We start from the raw sequence: 20,185 nt of genomic DNA on the forward strand, positions 1-20,185 counted from the left end.
CTGGGTACATAACAATGTTGCTGATGCCTTACAGGCAGTTTCCAGGCTTCACGCTAACCCAAGAAGTACTACTGTAGTCCTACTGAGGAGTAAATGAAGACAAAAGTAGCTAGGCTATTCGCACAGCTAGTGAGCAACAAATCCAAGATGAAATCAAGTTCCAACTTCAAAGGCAGCACTTTTTCCCATGTTATGAAGTCACTGGTTAAAGTCCATGATTCTGAACGGTCTGCATGAGTTGGCTCCAATTGTTTTTGTTTTTCTCCCAACTTTAATTTCATCACTTCATATTTCTTATCTTTAACTTGAAATGTACGCTAATCCTTGAGATGCTTTCCAATGTCTCCCTCCATTACTCTATTGTCATTATTCAGCTTTTACTGTCCCTCTTCATGATGTCTAACTTTTAGAATCCTTCCCATGAGGGGTGTTTCAAATACTGCTTCTTCCTTGAAGAACTGACAGCCTTCCCTCTACAAAGTCTACAAAGTTATGAGCAAATAAGTAATTTTTATTGCTTCTTAATATATTGTTTTACAGTAATATATTAGGTTTATTTATGTACAAGTGTTTTTCTCTAAAACAACTTACACAGTCCTTGAGAGATAATTTAATTGCATGTGTGCCTAATTTTAGTAAATCAGAGTGACTTATCGAACGTGTGTTTAATAGGTTAAGTTTACTTAAAGTATCCAAAGTAAAATATCACATAGCTGTTCACTGGGACCACAGTTCAGGATCTCCCACACCAAAGTTCCTCCCCTTATATGTGACCTGCCTTGAAAATTTATTACTAAAATTTTATATAAGTTTAATGCAAATAATTTTAAAGGTAACTGGTAAAACTGAAAAAAGTTATAAAATAAATATAATATAAAATGTACTTTTTAGCTTCATTATTTAATACAAATACTATTCTCCTTTTTATCTACTTTCAGAGAAAGTGAATGCTTGATTATTAAAGAACTGATTACACAGCTTGTAAATTATACAAGCCATTGAGTTTCCCTCCCTTCTGCTGAATGACTTTTGCCCATTTTCCCCTTAATTAGCATAGTGAAATTCAAAGGAATGCAAAAAAAAATGCAATTCAGGCCATTTGATTTTGCTTTTTTGCAGTAGAATAAATAGTAAAGAACAAACTTAAATTATTTGTCAAAATAATGCCGAGAATTTTTAATGTTACACCTCTGTCATTAATATAGGTAATTGACAGCTGACTCTATATTTGGTATTAAAAATAAATCAGCATCTTTATTGCCCCTCCAGAGAAATATTTTTCATTTTGATGAGTGGCTATTTGTAAGACTAATAACATAGATGTGCCAAAAGTTCTATAAATTACTGTGACATTCCTAACTAAACAAAAACTGTAAATATGAAAGCTGTTTCCAGCCACAATACCCCTCCTCAGTTACAGGGTTTTTACCTTTAACAGCCGAAGAGGTCATCTTCCTAGGTACATTTTATAGTAAAACAAGTATCACTTAAAGCAATATCTCATTGTATATGCATGTTTCATTAAGTATGTGATGTAAGTTATACCCTGAATGTCCTAAAGAGTGTGAAGTGAGCACTGGTAGAAAATGAGAAAGTTAACCAGAGACAATTCAAATGCCCTTTTAGGTAAGTATTTTAATGTTCAGTCTATAATACGTTCAATAATACCTAATGCCAATCTAGTACTCTCTAAATGTAGAAAGAAAGAAGCTGAAGGATCTGATGCTTAGTGTTCAATTTCAAAGGAGCACTGTCAGTGGCACCAAGTTAACTGCATAAAAAAATTTATTTATTTTATTTATGTATCATTCATTTATGATACATATTTGCCCTTACTACCTCTAGGATCATTGTGATTTTAATAAAAGCAGTTCCCCCACAAAAAAGCAGAATTTCTAACAAATGTTAATATCAGACATAGTCAGTGATTCTACTGAAATGTATGTGCCTCATCAATATGCAAAGACCTAAGTAAGATGCGATTTCCCTAGCCAAGACATGGAAACAACCAGAGTGTCCACTGACAGATGACTGGATAAAGAAGTTGTGGTACATTTATACAATAGAATACTACTCAGCCATAAAAATACAATAAAATAATGCCATTTGCAGCAACATGGATGGCCCTGGACAATGTCATTCTAAGTGAACTAAGCCAGAAAGAAAAAGAAAAATACCATATGATATCACTCATATGTGGAATCTAAAAAAAAAAAAAAGACAAATGAACTTAATATAAAACAGAAAAGATTCACAGACATAGAATACAGACTCGTGGTTGCCAGGAGGGAGGGGGGCAGGAAGGGAAAAACTGGCAGTTTGAGATTTGCAGATACTGACTGGTATATATAAAATAGATAAACAAGTTAATACTGTATAGCACAGCAAAATACATTCAGCATCATGCAGTAACTTATGGTGAAAAAGAATAGGAAATTAATATATGTATATCCAGGTATGACTGAAGAATTGTGCTACACACCAGAAACTGATACAACACTGTAAACTGACTATACCTCAATAAAAAAAAAAGATGTGATTTCCCAAAATATAAATACATAAAAATGCACACAGAGTCTATCAGTGAACATGATTACATAAAATATAAACCATCCACAAAAAGCATAATATAAGTTGGACAGAGGAGGGCCAAAAAAAAAAAGGAGTTAGACAAATAAATTTGAGATAAGATTTAGAACATTCATACACCAGAATATGGTATCTGTATTTTTGCCTTAACTTTTGCTAACAGTCATGTTATACTTGGGACCTACTCCTCCCTCTGGCAGAATTGTTAATTAAGTCCTTTTCTGCCAGAGGGAAGTTACTTGACCCATTCTGGTCAATCAGAGTACTCAATTTGTGTGACCTAACAGAATCAATCAGAATTCTTTATCTAGAATTGAAAATGTAGACATTTTTTCCTAGGTTTATTGAGATATAACTGACATATATCTATATGTTTAAGGTATACAACATTTTGATTTAATATACATATATTGCAAAATGATTACCACTTTAGCGTTAGTTAACACCTCCCTCACATCACATAATTACCAATTCTTTTTTATGGTGAGAATATTTAAGATCTACTCTCTAAGTAACTTTCAAGTATACAATACAGTGTTATTAACCATAATCACCACACTGTAATAAGATCCCCCAAACTTATCCATCTTATAACTACAAGTTTGTACTCTGACCAACACATCCCCATTTCCTCCACCAACACCACCATCCCCCTCACTCCCAAGAAGCATCATTCTATTGTTTCTATTAGTTTAGCTTCTTCAGATCCCACATATAAGCCAAATCACACAGTATTTGCCTTTCTTTGGCTGACTTATGTGACTTAGCATAATGCCCTCAAAGTCCATTCATGTTTCCACAAATGGAAGGATTTCTTTCTTTCTCATGGCTGAACAGCATTCCATTATGCATATACACCAAATAATCTTTATCCATTCGCCTGCTGACAGACACTTAAGTTGTTTCTATATCTTACATCTTGGCTATTGTGAATGCTGCTTCAATGAACATGAAGTGCAGATATCTCTTTGAGAACCTTTTCATTTCCTTTAGAGATACATCAGTAAGTGGGGTTGTAGGATCATGTGGTAGTTTTATTTTTAATTTTTTTGAGCAAGTTTCTACCGTTTTCCATAGTGGCTGTATTAATTCACATTTCCATGGATAATGCAGAATGGTTCCCCTTTCTCCATATCCTCCCCAACATCTGTTACCTCTTTTTTCCCTTATAAGAGCCATCCTAACAGGTGCCATTTGATGTCTCATTGTGGTTTTGATTCACATTTCTCTAATGATTAGTGATGTTGCACAACTTTTCATGCACCTCTTGGCCATATGAATATCTTCTTTGGAAAAATATCTACTTAATTCCTTTGCCCAGTTTTTAATTGGATTGTTTGCTTGTTTTTTAGTATTGAGTTATATGATTTTAAATATATTTTATACATTAACCTCTTATGAAATGTATAATTAGTAAATATCGTCTACCATTCCATAGGTTGACTTTTAATTTTGTTGATTGTTTCTTTTGCTGGGCAGAAGCTTTCTAGTTTGATGTAGTCCTACTAATTTTTCCTTTTGTTGTTTTTGTTTTTGGTGTCATATCCAAAAGAATCATTGCTAAGACCAATGTCAAGGAGCTTTTCCCTATATTTTCCTTCAGGAGTTTTACAGTTTCAGGTCTTATGTTTAAGTCTTTAATCCATTACAAGTTAACTTTTGCACGTGGTGGAAGATGGAGGTCCAGATTCTTCTGCTTGTGGTTATCCAGTTTTCTTACCACCACCTACTGAGGGGAATGTCCTTTTCCCTTTGAGTTTTCTTGGTTGTCTTGTCAAATACTAGTTGACTGTATATGCAAGAATTTATTTCTGGGCTTTCTATTCCATTCCATAAGTATATTAACCTATTTTTATGCCAGTATCATTATACAGCTTGTACTACAGTTTGTAATCAGAAGTGTGATGTCTCTTGCTTTGTTCTTTCTCAGTATTGTTTTGGCTATTTGGGGTCTTCTCTGGTTCCAAGCAATTTTTAGGATTTTTTTTTCTATTTCTGTGAAAAATGCCATTGGAATTTTGATACAGATTGCACTGAATGTATAAGGTGGCTTGGTGTAATATGAATATTTCAACAATATTTTCTTTCAATCCATGAACATGGGTAACTTTCCATTTGTTTGTGTCATCTTCTACTTCTCTCATCAGTCTTGTAGTTTTTAGTGTACAGCTCTTTCAACTTGCTTAAATTTATTTCTGACTATTTTATTGTTTCTGACACAGTTGTGTCAATAGGCATAATTCTCAATGATATTAATCTAATTCTACTTTAAGGGTCACAATGCCCATATTTAAACTTAGCAATTATGTGAGTCCATATATTTTGTCACTGATTAATCTGTTTTGAGGTCAATTTTGACCTTATGCAACTAAAATACAATTGTGCACATGAATGCATGAAGATGAACGGCAAAGGTAGCTAAAGTTGGTAGAATTGTTTATACACATTAGTGGGTGAAAAGTGCACAAGTCATGAGCAGAGAAACTACATAGAAAAATCCTGAAGAATAAATAATAAGATATAGAGAAAATTATGTTTAAGTTGGTAAGTAAACTAAGTAGAAGTGTAACAGACTCATACTTCTATATACATTTTTAAAAACATAAATACATTAAAAAATAAAAACCACCTACAACTTTATTACCTAATGAAACCACTGCTGTCATTCATTAATATGTATCTATATTTACCCATTAATATAATTAACCACATTCCTATCTTGGGATATTCTTAAAGCTTTTATTTTTCCCTATTAAAAGTAGTATTGTAATAAAGGTACTTTATTTCTATTAATTTCTTTGAAGTTGATTACTAAAAGAGAAATTTTTCAATCAAATGTCAAACTTCTTTCAGATGACAACTGGAAAGATGAAAATAATACAATGTTATTATGATTTAGTTTTTCTTTCATTATTATAAAGGTTAAATTTTTAACATCATCGGACTTTTTTTCTTCAAGAGTTTTTTTTTTACTTGTGTGAAAATCTCTTAATATATTAGAGGTATTGACTTTTGGCCTATTACATTTTATATGTTACAATATTTTCAGTAAGGTTTCCTTTGCTATTTTATTTACAATTAGTTTTTATAAAGAAGAATTTTACATTTTGACTTGTCATATTGGAGTATATGAGTAAAACTCAGGGCTATAAAAACAGAAATGAAAGAAAAAACCTGAGCAACCAGAGGGAGGGGAAAAGGAAAATCCTGTAAAGCTTAGAAAAGAGAAAGAGAAAAATGACCTGAAATAATGCCAGGATAGCTTTGGGCACTAGATATTGCCATGGGCAGTAGAAAGTGATTAAAGAGGGGGAAAAATGAAGCAGTAGATGGCAGTTGTGACCATTCTGAAGTAAATATGACTTTTCAAAAAATATTGGAGAGATAATTATAATTAAGAGTGTAACTGAATTACTCTTTCAAAAGAAAACAATTTTATTTCCTGTTCCTTTTCCCTCTCCCCCCTTTTTTCTTCCCCACCTTCCTTCCTTCCCTCCTCTAGCTCTCATTTCCCAGACTTCTCCCTTGCCCACTTCTATTCCTTCACCTCTTGCTCCTCCTTCTGTACTCCTCCTCCTCATTACCCCAAAGGGCTTTGTATGGTGAATTGTGTACTGCCTTAGATCTGAGAATAGATACTGTATATTATGATTTTATGGCTGTGTTTGCTTTATGGTCTGTCATCTGTATATCTTAGATCTGAACTCTTTCTCTGACTTCTGGAACACATAAAGGGGAGAAATGAAAATCTTGAGTTTTCTTATGCAGGTAGATCTAGACCCTTGGTAATTTTTCTCTTAATTCATGTATCCCGTTAAAGACTTGGCTGTTCTTACACAAATATTCTCACCTTCATTCTATTCCAATACTCATTCTTATTTTATAATTGTCCCTAATGTAAATTTTGGCACAAGCCACTCAGTACAAACTTTAACAATTTATATATTTATAGAAGTTCATTCTTCTAAAGCCTTTTCTATAAAGAAAAACCCATTCAAAGACAATATATCTAATTTGATTCTAACACGATTTTAGATTTTGCTCACAGGAGGTAAAAGCTTTGGTATGGTTCCAAAGTAAATGCATTAAATCCCTCCTAGAAAATTTATATTCCCCTGCTTTTGCACATTTCAACTTATGTCATTTAGAATTGCTCTATATATTTAATTAGGGATGCTAATTGATCTCAACACATTATTTATAGAAAACACCTTTAGCCTACAAAGTTTCATTGTAATTACTTATTAAGATGTTACTTGCATTGTTCATAGCACCTTAGCTGGTACAAACTAAAATAGATGTCTAATTGACTTTTCTCTAAATCTTTTTTTTAGGCTCACTTAATTCTTAATTTCTACAAGAGTATTGTAACCTTCCAGGGCAAAGATAAATTCACAGTATATTATATATAAAGAGTATTCTTTTTCTGTTTTTGTAAATGTTGGATTCATAGTATTTCTGTCACTACCATTTGAAACTTTTTCAGAGTGTAATTGATTTTACTGTCAAAAATGTTTTTATGGCAATTGATACAAGTGTCTCAGGGCCAAAAGAATGATATATTCTTTCAAAAATCAGAAGGATTTGACTCTAATCATAAAGACATTTAGATGTAAGTTGTCTGATTCATGATGTGACTGCAGAACTTAGTTGGTTCTCAGTCTTCATGCCAGTAAAACTGGGAGAGGTGAGGAAAGATATTCATTAGGAGAAGCAAGCAATGTTAATCCTAAGAATCCACAGACACTGGAATTAAGTTTGCATACATTTCTTCCACTTAATGATTGTGTGACTTTAACAGATTCATTTTGTGATCTAAGATTAACCTGCATTTATTATAAAATAGTAATAGTGACTTACATGTCTTAAAAAGGATGTGTTAAATGCAAATACCCATAAAGAACTTAGCACAATATCTGGCATGTGGTAAATTTACAATAAGTGATAGCTATCATTATTATTTTCATTCTATATAAAATAAATGTTAAAAAAAACCCAAAACAACCATATCATTGACTACTTTTGTCTGTAATCCTTTAGATAGGAATTTATTAATGGATAATTGTGATATAATCCAAGCTGTTAATACATCTTCAAGAGCTATTTAAGATAACAAATTTTACATTATGTCCTGGTATCCCTCTTTTCAAGGTCACTAATCTAATAAACAAATATTTTATTTGATTATTTGCATTTTATAGGCAATAAGAACATACATATTCTCCTTTATACTGATCTTATTGTATTATCCTGACTGCGTGGTAGAGTTAAGAAGCAGGTAAAACTTGCTGGCCCATTCAAACAGGATATTCAAGAGGACATTTTAAAGGTCATTCATTTTGGTGGGACTTTAGGTTTTAACACTCTTAAAAATCAGATACTTCTCAACTAAGAATTAAATGTCTCTAAAACATGGGTTGACTGCCTGTCAATGCTCATCTTTTTAAGTCAACTAGTCACTTTCATACTAGACAATCCAACCTCTTGGGGTCTCAACTTTCGAAGTTCACAAGCTATTATGAAGTCACTATTGGAAGAAAATATCAAACCTAATTTGGGGTGATCTTAAGGTCATCTCTCTATAAAAGAAATATGATTTGTTTTGGAGGAAAGATAGAAACTGGATTCCTAAACTGGCACAACAAATATCAAGTGAGCCTGTAGTGCACATATAAAATCAACAACACACTGACTGATATCACAACACTGGTGCCACTAACTGAATGTACTTTTACAATCCTGAGCAGCCTGCTTACATGTGGCTCATAGACATGGTCACAAATATGTGAATTATTTCTTCTTCCTTTTTCACTAAGGTCTTTTCATCTGTGTGTAAGACCCTCAGAAGCAATATTCTTGAAAAACACATATCATTAAATACCTATATTTTATAAAGTGGCATTATAAATAATGAGTGAAGGAAAAGGCATAAAAGTTTTGTTTGTTTGTTTGTTTTAAGTATCTCCTATAAGCTGTTTCTCTGTTGGGCGCTGCTTTAGACTGAATGTTTGTGTCTTCCCAGAATTCATGTGTTGAAACTTAATCCCCAATGTGATGGTATCTGGAGGTGGGGCCTTTGGGGTGATTAGGTCATGAGGGTGGAACCTCGATGAATGGTATTAGTGCTCTTATAAAAGGGATCCTAGAGATCAGCTCCCTCTCCCCTTCTACCAAAAGAACAGAGTGAAAAGATGGCCATCCATGAATCAGGAAGCAAGCTCTCATTAGACAAGTTGCTGAATCTGCCCACACCTTAATCCTGGACTTCCCAGCTCCAGAACTATGAGAAATAGATTTGTCTTGTTTATAGGCCACCTAGTCCGTGGTATTTTGTTAAAGTATCTTGATTGGACTAAGACAGGCACCCTTTGCATAATCTCTCCCTTAACACAACAGCCCTCCAAGGTAAGTATTACTATATTCACGTTATCACTGAAATCACTGAGGCAGAGATTAATAACTAGCTCAGGTTGAAGTTTTTCTTATCCTCGATCCTGTGATTTTTTTAATCATATGTAATAATATGTAATCATATTTTTTAATCATATGTAATAATATTTTAAGACTCTTTCAAAAAGGCTTTTATAAATGTCATTGAGATAGACTGAAATGAGTATAAATGTAGGAAATCCATTTTTGTCAAATTTTTTATATGTCCACATATAAAAGCTTTTATAATTTTGCATTTCTCATAAATTAATTCTATATTTTACATATATTACAGGGAGATTTGTATAAAAATATAATGTGTGCCTTTAACACACACATACGTATGTGGACACTTCAAAGATAATCAAACATACTTTGATTTGGAGAAATACTGCAAATATATGTAAGGGCTGCTATATCAGATCCAATCCCTTGTAAATAACTAAGATGGAATTGTTTAGAAACCAACTTTTTTTTTTTCATTTTTAAGGAATTTTTGTTTCGTAGCACCATTATTCTCTCAGTTCTCTATCTTCTCCTGGTTGCTCACCATTCACAGTGATGTCTCCAAAGTTTGCTTAGACTCCAAGGAATGAAATATTTCCCTTGGCTATTGTTTACTTTCTCTGGAGGTGACACCTTATAGACTACACTCCCTAGGCCATTCATCTAACTTGGACTCATAATAGCAGCTGCTAATCAAACACAGTGGAATCAACTTGGAATCAAAATGTGCTCTCCTGTGTAGATTACGCCTCTTTACACCAGCTTCTAAAATAATGGAGAAAATCAAAAGGGCTTATTACCTGATAACTATTTCAAAAGCAATTATTTTCCATTTAATCAAATAATTTTGAAAACAGCTTGAATTATGTGCTTGTTGTGAATTTGAAAATTACTGCTTCTCTTCAATCCATCTGCATACAACTCTGAAGTCTGTAAGTATATAACATCACACTCTAATAAGAATCTCCTACAATATCCAGAGAAAAGATGCTTTCTAAAAGCTCCTGCATTTTGTAGCTATGGGTCTGCACAAGCAAGAGCACTGTGATTACTTCTGCAAGGAAGAAGGCTTTTTCATCGCCCAGATACACATGCTGGTAATATGTTTATAGAGGCTTTTATGTATCGCCTTTCTTATTTTGGGTACAAAAGATCTTTCTACTTCCTAAAATGGCCTGGGAAAGAATATGGGGAACAGACCCTTTTAATCTATTAGAGAAACATCTTGTTCTGAAAATTAACTAGTTAGGGGCATCGTGATATTCAGGAGAACTTGTGGCTGATCAATCCTAACATTACCTTTTCTTTGGAAGTTATTCTATTGCATGAAGGACACAAAAATGCATGACAGTACAGTTTATCATATAGATGTCCAAACTGAAAAAATTTATATAGCTTAGGAAGATGGTGCTTAAAATCTCAAAGAGTTTTTCATGACAGATTTCAGTTATACAATTTGTTATCAGGTACGAGGCAGCAGAGAAGTGTTAAAATTAAGAAGCACCACCAGGATGACTGGAAGAGAAATAAGGCAGAATGACTGCATATCAGTATTGACTCTCCTGGCTCCCCACCACCAACACTCTCACACATGTCAGATTAAATCAAATGACAGTTCCACTAAGGAGGGAGGGGATGGCATAAAAGTGCTGCATTGTTGAGGGGCTGTCCTTTTTATCTTGCCTTTATTTCGTGTGACAAATGCAGAGTTAGATGTGCCTCCAGTTGTATTGTTCTTGTTACTGTTAATTGTTCTTCTTCCTTCTAATTAGCAAATCTGTATTGAGGGCTTACTGTGAGAAAACTAAACTTGGCACTTACGAACATCATAGGATACTGAATTAAAAGTAATACTCAAATAACTGCAATTTACAATAAGCATAAAAAAAGAAGAAAAATGAGGCTAACAATAGAGAAGGGGAAAGAGATGTTACTGTCAGGTAGCGTAAGATGCCCTCGCAAAGAAGGCACATTTCAGCTAAGTCCTGATGAATAAGCAGGACCCAGTCACATCTCTACTGAGACACTTCACTGGGATCTATTCCTAGGAGCACTGTGAGCAGAAGGAAGCTCTCCAAGCCTGGATCTCTATCTGTTTTACTCAGTTCGGAGCAGTCAAGCTTAATTATTCAATTGACTTAGATTATCTTCATTGGGTTTCTTTTTCCATAGGGTATATATCATGACACTTTGCCCTAAAAGTCTAACTCCTCTTGACTTGGGACTGGGCAAATCTAGTTTCTCAAACAGTGAGAAGACTCCATAAACACATCCAATATCTCAGTCTCTAGGATACATGATGAATTACTGAATGTGCCAGAGTCCTGCTATGAGTCCTGTATTTAGTACTGCAGGTTATGTTCATTTACTTCAAGATAATATATTCTTCCCACTCCAATCTCCCCTTGCCCTCTCCTTCTTTCCTTGTATTTTATCATGTGCATAAAGGAATATAAAGCTGCCTCCATAATCTGTTTTTATTTATTCAGACTTCTTTCTGTACATGATCATGAGGATGGCAACTAATATTTATTGAATGTTGACTGTGCCCCAGGCAGAGCTAATTACTTAATAAGCATCATCTCAATATTCCTCATATAAATCCTATGAGGTTGGACTTGCTATTATACCTATTTAACAGAAGAAGACGCGTTTTGGGCATTTATCCAAAGTGTCAGAGTTATCAAGCAAACAGTCCAAGAGTAAGACCTGCCCATCCAATTCCAGAGGCTGCACCCAAAAAAGAAAACTGTGACATTTATCCAGGCAGTAATTTCTAATGCTGATTTTGAATAGGATACTGTGGAATTCATATCTTCCCTAAGATCTTTATACTACAAAGGAAAAAAAATATGGCATTGGTAAACTAATGAAAATATCACAACAAAGCTCTCTATGAAGGAAAATATATGAAATATAAACACTTAATTTTATATATACATATATACTACATGTGCACATATACACACATGCGCATATATACAGATATACATATGCATATTCCAATACCCTTGCCAAAAAAAAAAAAAAAGAAACAGAAAACCATCTAAACAATGGGGTCATCTTCTTGGAATAGAGAGAGATGGCTTGGAATTCTTAGGGAACAGACAGCTGATGAAGCAAAAAGCTCTGAAACTTCTGCCAAGCCTGGCACTAAATTCTGCTTTGATAACCCTAGAACAGAGGAGTTACAAGTTCTCTCTCATTGCAACATTTTGCCATGTTCCAACATGTTGCCAACATTTGCCAGTCCATTCTGCAAGCCTGCCAATCTTTCACAAAGCTCTCCATTCAATTTAAGGGAAGAACATAGATGATGATGCAAACAGCATTACAGCTAATACATGAAAAGATTCAGAAGAAAGAAAATATAAACTGATTCCACAACTTCCATAGTCTTAACAAGAAAGACATCACTCAATCAAATGAGCATTTACCACAGCCTTGACAGCCAGAATCTGAAATAGTCACTAAACATTTTTGCACAGCCTATTAAAATATAAGTTCTCTTTCATACAATTAAAATGTGAATGTAACTTCAGTTTTCTAGTATTAATTAATAAAGTGTTAATTATACCATAATAAATGGCCTCAGCAGACAGGTGAAGTCATCTAGAGAGTTTGTACAGAATGGTGGTTAAAGATGTGGATTCTGGAGTCAGAACTCCTGGATTTAAATCCCAGGTGGTTAAGTCTTACTCTCCTGGGACTGCTAACTGATGGGTACATTTTTAGTACAGTACATAATTTTCTCTAATAACACCGGGCTTTTGACACACAGCCCAATTGAAAGGGCTCTGTTCTATGACCAAGCTGTTCCTGTTATACCTCAGATCCTCTCAGATGAATAAATGGGATGAAGGAGATGCTGAGTGGAAAAAGTATAACTTAGATAGATAACATATGATACAGAGGATTAGAATTGGGTGCCAACTTGAAGACACAAAAATAAAGAAATAGAAGCTACTGTTAGTATAGACACTATTCTATCCTTCCCTCATGCCTTCTCTCCAGATGTTTTTTCTACATATAGATGAACTTTATGATGAAAAAAAAGTTGGACTCACTATGCATTAGCCAAATATATTCTTGTCAATAAACAACTTCCAATAATAAACTTGTTTATGTATTATAGAATTATCCCTTTTGTGTGTAACCAACCATCTGTGACCTAATAATTTTCAAAAAAATTCATGATTAAATTACTACTTAAATATTATCTTTTCTTATGTGAAGTACTAAGCATTGGCTAAGGAAAGATATTTTATCCAACATTATTTAAGTAATCCCATTTTAGCTGAACTAATTTAGAATGAGGCCTTCATTATACCAGCAGAGAAAGAATTGTGCTGAGAATCTAATGTTATTGATCTATGTGAAAATTACACTGTGAGGCTCCCCTTAATTGTATGCCAAAATGTAGCTGGCTATAGAGGATATTTATTGTCAACTTCCACTGCAAGATGTTTTACTACCAATATTAAATTCAAGCTAAACACAGAAATATATACCTGTTCAGAAAATAGGCCAACCATATATAGCAAGTATTAATTTATATTTGAATGAATGCAAATATAAAAATTATTTTGACACAGTGTTCACTTTGAGGCACTCAGAGACCATTACAATATATCATGTCTGTCACAAAATAATGCAGTTTACTATGTTAACAACAGAGTAACAATAATATATGAAAAGTGAATATCCCTTTTTATCACAACAAACATTATTGGCTGTTGTATCTAGATTCTGTAGTGCTTCCTCAAATAAATCTGAACTCACTCCTAAATTATAAATATAATTTAAATGAATTATAAATATAATTTAAATATACATTTCTTTAACAAATACTACAATTTATAGTTTAACTTAAATATAAATTTAGAAAGGTCTCTACACGAAAAGTTGCTATTTTAACTGTTATTACTCTTAATTTTTCTGTTATTTGTTACTGCCTTCAAGTAGGCAAGCTTTACATTATTGTGAAAAAACCCTGAGGTGTTAGCATCATCACCACGGCACAACAGTGAGGTTGTTTTAAGAAACAGGATTCAGATAGAGCTATATTCCTTATGCAATATTTTTCTTAAAAAATTAATTACTGAAAAAAGGTTTTGAAATTAGGCATGTATCACTGTGTATGTTTCCAAATGATTTAATTAGAAAAGGGCATCTCTAAATGGTAGGTAGGCAATAGATCATATTTCTAAAATAAGTCAGAGACAGTCTCTGCTATGGTTTCATTCCTGAGGTATATATGACTTGGAACTGTAAATGCATTGTTCAGGGATTATTTATTCTGGCTACCTATCATTAGTTGATTTAAGATTAAAAGCTAAGAAAAAAGGGGAGTCATTACTGCAGCAATCATATTTTAGAGTTTACAGGACATGAAGCAGTTTAATATGAAATATCTAGACTCAGGTTCTGATTCAGTTACTTTCCAAGCTTATTTATTTTTGTAATTTATCAGGCATCAGGTAAGTTTCTAATACATTCTTAAAACTTTAAGAAGATATTAATGATGCATCTCTGAAAGCTACTTTTTATTACAATAAATAAACCATATTATTTTATTAATTTTTTATTTTATATATAGAACATAAATCGAATTAACATTGCACCATTAGTCACATTTCAACTGAATTGGCATTACTTACTTGAGTATTGATCACAACATCCTTTCTGGTTTCCTGACACACAATATAATTGGCATTTGGGCCAAAACCCAATTGGAGACAAAAGTTAATTCTAATTGTCCTTGATTGATTTCAGCATTTAAAGCAGGCAACAGTCCAATTATTTTGTGACTTTTTTTGATCTTCAACTCCTTCTAGGATGAAGCTTTTCAGGTTATTATTATTATCACTTTTATTAATATAGACTTTTTATTTGAATATGGTAGGATTAATAAAATACACTATTTTAAAAAAATAATCATATGATGACAAAAATGTGAAAGCATATTTAACGCCTTTCAAGCCAGCAAATAAGGGATTAAAAACATTAATAACATAAAATTTAATACTGAAAGACAAGCCACAATCTTGGAAGAACTGAATAAAGTGTTAAGGCTGATGAAGTTTGATTGGAAAAAAAAAACAGCAACAAAACTACTCAGACTTAAAGTCCATGAGTCCATCCTATACTCAGTTCACAGAAGTAAACTAGATTATCTAGAAAAAAAAATTATATATATAGATAGATAGGAAGATACGTCTTCAACCCCATCTGTTCTCTGATTCAGGGACCATATAAATGAGAAGTGTGTAGCTATTCTGTCTCCATTTCAAGCTACCATCCCCAAAACATGTACGTGCAGATCCCCACATTAAATTCCAAATAATAACTTGGTGAAAATAAGAGTGGTAGAGTGATAGTCATCACATTTTTAATCTCTGGAGGTGAATTTTTCATAAAAATTCATAACAGTATAGGAAAAAGTAGAAATTCTAATTTTTCATGTAACTCTGTAATGTGAAACAAGGTATGGGAGGTAGAAGAGGTAAGAAGTCATTAAAAAAAAAAGGTCTGTTTATAAACCTAAACTTGCCTTGGAATTGAGCCCATCGATTTGCTTTCCAAATATCCACCAAGGCATCAGCAGTAAGGCCAAAGATAACCTACTCACTCTTACCTTTGTCAAATACTTAGCCTAGTATTATTACCTCATATTGAGTAATGAGTATTGGGAGAGAAAAACAACAACATGGAATGGAGAAAATATTGAAGAACAAATTAACTAAATAACATGAATACTGTAAGAGGAACAGTATATTTCAAAAAAATGATCTATTGTGAGATGCAGAAGAAAGTATTCAGATTATATTATCTTCTCAGGATTGCAATAAAATCTGGCCTTCATATATCAAGGTTTTCAATTAACAAAGCAAAAAAAGAGAAGATGAAAAGCATCTACATTAAATAAAGCAAGAGAGAGAACACTAAAAATATCTCCAATGGCTGTCAGTGAGTAGGGTGAAAATAGAGAGGGAAAAAAATTTTTAATCCTTTTGAAAAGCTGAAAGATAACCACTAGTAGAACTGAAAATGAAATATATAATTCCCAAAACATTAAATAATTTAACATCATAAAAAACAATCTAGGAAGCAAAAGACAGAAAGCAAAGACATAAAGAAGGGAAATATAAATAAGAGATCATGCATAATTGAGAAAATATTTTGAATGTTTTATTTCCCAGTACTTGTAATTCTTTTATCTTCTCTGTTTATCCCATGTAGTCAAAAGAAAGAGTCCAGAACAGAGTAAAAACAATCCAGAGTTCTCAGGTTTTGAGCATTAAAAAACACTTTTGAGTGAAACAATAAGAGAAAGGATTTTTAAATCTCAAATGTGAAAGTTAATGCCAAAATCTATATATATTTGGAAGAACAAAAATTAATTTAATAGCCAATTTTGCAGGACAGGCTTCCCTGCCTTTGAATGAGAAAATAGAATCAAAGACACGTGTAGTCCTCATGTGGGACATAGAAATGGATTCCTCCTACCACTTCCACTCTCAGGGTTGGCTTCAAAAGACAATGGTGAAATATAACTCTGCCTTGGAAAAGTCTGGCAAATCTGGAAATAAATGAAACTCTCACTGTCTCTCCAGAGTACTGGTGAAATATCCTATATTACCAAGTGTGGGAAGAGTAGAGGAGATTCTAAATTTGGAGCCAGGAGTAAAGAGAGCTGAGGTCATTCCACCTCTGTCTCTGGCTCTGAACTCCTACAAGACAGCAGCTTTAGAGAAGAGAGTGAAAAACAGGTATGTTGGCTGCAGCTGGCTGAACTGGTACCATACTACACCAGTAATACTGATCACAAAAGAGAACTGGCTAGTTTGTTTAAGTATTCATGGAAAAGAATAACTGAGTCCTGAAAAGCAGGAACTCACAGTTTTAGAGGTAGTTTCTTCTCAGCCTGAACTAGTAAAAGAGTAAACTGAGAAGTCCTAAGACAGACAAAAGGCAAAATAAAAATAAAACCCCAGGATTTCACAAAGATCAAATGAAGTCTATGTTTATCTGTCCTCTCTGTGACAAACAGGTGGTTAAGACAGAAGCAAATAATTTCTGCCTCTTGGTACTTACACCTTATATAATTCCCTTCCTTTCAGTCTGAACAGGGCCTGTCACTTGTATCTAAACAACGACAAAGGTGATGAGATGTTACCTGAAAGGTCAGATTTCATAAAATAGTAACTATCATCTGGCTTGCAGATTCTGTCTCTCTTGCAGGCTTTAGTGAAGTAAAGTGTCATGTCTGATATGCCCATAAGGCAAGGAACAGAGGGTGTCCTCCTCCCGCCAAGAGTCAGCAAGGAAATGGGACCTTTAGCCAAACAGCTTTGAGAAACCTGAATCCTTCCAATAACCATGTAAATGAGTGTAGAACTGGATTCGTCTCCCAGTCAAGTAGTCAGATGAGACTTCAAGCACTGGCTGACAATATGATTTCAGCCTTTATATAAGACCCTGACTCAAGGGACCCAAATAAACCAGATTCCCGACTCACAGAAACTGTGAGACATTAAATGTGTAATGTTTAATTCACTAAGTTTGGGAGCAATGTGTTATGCAGCTATAGATTCCTCTACAACAGCCTCTGTGAAAACATCTGAATGAATAAAGGCGTCTTGGAACACTACTAAAGTTATGCTACCAAGTAAATCATTTCAACTGACAAAATAGCTCAGGGAAAAGAGGCTAAAAACTTGCCAAGAAAAGAAGTATTAACTCGAGGTAACTGCAACTAAGTGGTAAAAGTGAAAAATGGAGGTAAGAAAGCAAGAACTAAAGTTAGATAAATGTAAGAATGCTCATTATTACTATTCTTCATTGACATGACTAAAATTAAATGGATATGAAGCATACTACAGTTTTAAGAGAGTTATACTTCTAGAGAATGAGCTTAGACTCAAAAAGTCTGTGGTTCTTTGAACATTAAAATGACCCTTAGGTCCCAAGCTTGTACAGACAGGAACCAAGCTGAGACAGCTGCCCAGCTCCCAAGGAGGGTCTATTTTCCAATGCTTACCTCACCTCAGATGTGGCCCAAAAAGATAATGAAGGGAAACTTCAAAACAAAACAAAACCCCAGAGATCATAGCCAAGGTACTGAAGACCCCTAGAAAGGAGCAAAATTCAGACCCACTTAAGAAACTTCCTCTTTCCTCAACGTAGGGGTTCTCAGCATCTCTGTCGAGTAGGATTTCATAACCGTAGGACCAGTGAGTGCTAGTGTTTTCCATTCCTTCCCTGCAAAATAAGACTGTTGACTCTGGTTTACCCGTTACAACACCAAATTTAAATAGGTTAAATATGTATGTATATATACGACTGAAACATTATGTTGTACACCAGAAATTGACACAACATTGCAAACTGACTATACTTCAATTTTAAAAAATGAAAAAAAAACTTAAATAGGTAGGGGGTAGGGAGTTTGCCTTTTGAGTTCACAGGACTCCATATCAAATAGATCTACATTAAACCTGATGTTGAGGCTATTGCATATCGTGTAAAAATACTAGATTTTGAGATGAAGTTGTGAATGAATGGGATATTTTGGTTTTGCCTCCCAAAGATGAGTGTATTTTGCCTATGTAAAGGTGAGCTGAATATTTGCTGACTAGAAGATGAAGAGAAGTAGTCATGTATGTTTATATCAAATAGTTTTTGCTCTCCTCTTTCCAGGAACTGGGTAGGACTGGACTTTCTTGCCCCTGGTGAAATTATACATGACTACAAGACTTTCTTTAGCCAAGGAAATGTAAGTGGTATGTATTATTTCCCAGCTAAAGTTCTAAGAATCAGTGAGCAGCTTACAATGTCTCTTCCCATTTCTGTGGTGATCACAGAAGACTGTATAGGAATGAAACCTCTAACGGAACCAAGCCTTCATTAGCCTTAATCACTTTACAAATACAGGTAATATAGTACCCTGAGCTCATGCATCAAGTCAGTAAGATTACTGTAATACTTATTAACACAGTGTAATCTAGTCTATCCTGAAACATGCAGGCATATTTGATTTCTGGATAATAATTTTAAAAGTATGATTCTTAGGTCTAATGGGAATGGTTTAGAAGAAAAGGTTTGGACTTTGTAACTGAACATGCCTCAGCTTTAATTCTGACTCAGTCATACACTCTAATTTCCAGAAAACTCCTAAAGCTCTTTGAACCTTTGTGTTCTTTTACAAAAGTGATATAAAAATGCAAACTGAATAAAGCTATTCTAAGGAAGAAGTGACAGAGCTCTGAAAAGGTAGGACCATGAATCATATGAGTACATAGTATGTACCTCATAACTTTCCTTCCCCCTCCTGATTCCTACTAAACCCACTATTTACTTTAAAAATTAGGACTACATTTACTTAAGGGATAAAATGCCATAAGTGTGTGTTGAGAAGAAAACTTCTTTAGAGTTTAATGCATGAGCTATACAAAGAGAAATAGAAACCTAAATTAGCTTATTTGGATTAGAGTTTATTTACCATGATTGAGCCACTTTGACAGTGTGAAAGGACCTGATTGATACTAACTTATAAGGATGACTTTCATTGATTTGTTTACAATGAACCTTTAGAGATCATAAATACTAACCTCTATGCATGCACATGCAGCTCATGAAAGTTTTTATATCTGCTAATTTTTAAATTCCTGCAAATCCATAACTTTAATTTGGGTCCTTAAATAGTGAGCCCTAAACATTAACTTGAACCCATAAAAAGGCAAACTTTAACTTATAATATTTAATATCTTGGTTGACTATTATTCTACCAATGGTCTTATTAAGAAATCATACTATTTTACTGCTATGTAAATTATGTTTAATTTAGGAACTAGTTTATTTATCAGATCAATGTCCAAATAATATATTGCAAACTGGTGAGTTCAATGACATTTAACTGTTTTACAAAAAAGAAGGAAGAAAAAAAAGAGAACTTAACAATATGTAATGTATAAAATATTATAGAAGGAAGTAAATCCAAAGTTTATGACATATTCCTACAACCATATAAAAGTTTGTCATAGAACTTTTTATTTATTTTTGATACTCTCATGGTGCAAATTGAAGTGTTATTAAATTCACAGGACTGGCTGTCATTATGTGTTTTTCCTATCAATTAATGCCTACGACTAAAGAATTT

The 20,185-nt window shown here is 33.6% G+C and overlaps 2 long non-coding RNA genes across 4 annotated transcripts in view; one reads left to right on the forward strand and one right to left on the reverse strand.

The window, feature by feature from the left end:
- Window positions 1-20,185, reverse strand: part of LOC140695606 (uncharacterized) — a 202,621-nt gene that overhangs the window by 115,421 nt on the left and 67,015 nt on the right. The gene's annotated exons all lie outside the window — the stretch shown is intronic.
- The window catches only part of LOC140695605 (uncharacterized), a 39,954-nt gene continuing 28,489 nt past the window's right edge, over window positions 8,721-20,185 (forward strand). The window contains exons 1-2 of one of the 2 annotated variants that reach the window (XR_012071278.1): window positions 8,721-8,994; window positions 18,727-18,809. This is a non-coding gene — a long non-coding RNA (uncharacterized lncRNA). The remainder of the gene's footprint in view (window positions 8,995-18,726; window positions 18,810-20,185) is intronic. The other variant, XR_012071279.1, reaches the window with a different exon arrangement.

This window comes from Vicugna pacos, chromosome 3 (genome assembly GCF_048564905.1).
Source record: "Vicugna pacos chromosome 3, VicPac4, whole genome shotgun sequence".
In the NCBI taxonomy this organism is placed as follows: domain Eukaryota; kingdom Metazoa; phylum Chordata; class Mammalia; order Artiodactyla; family Camelidae; genus Vicugna; species Vicugna pacos.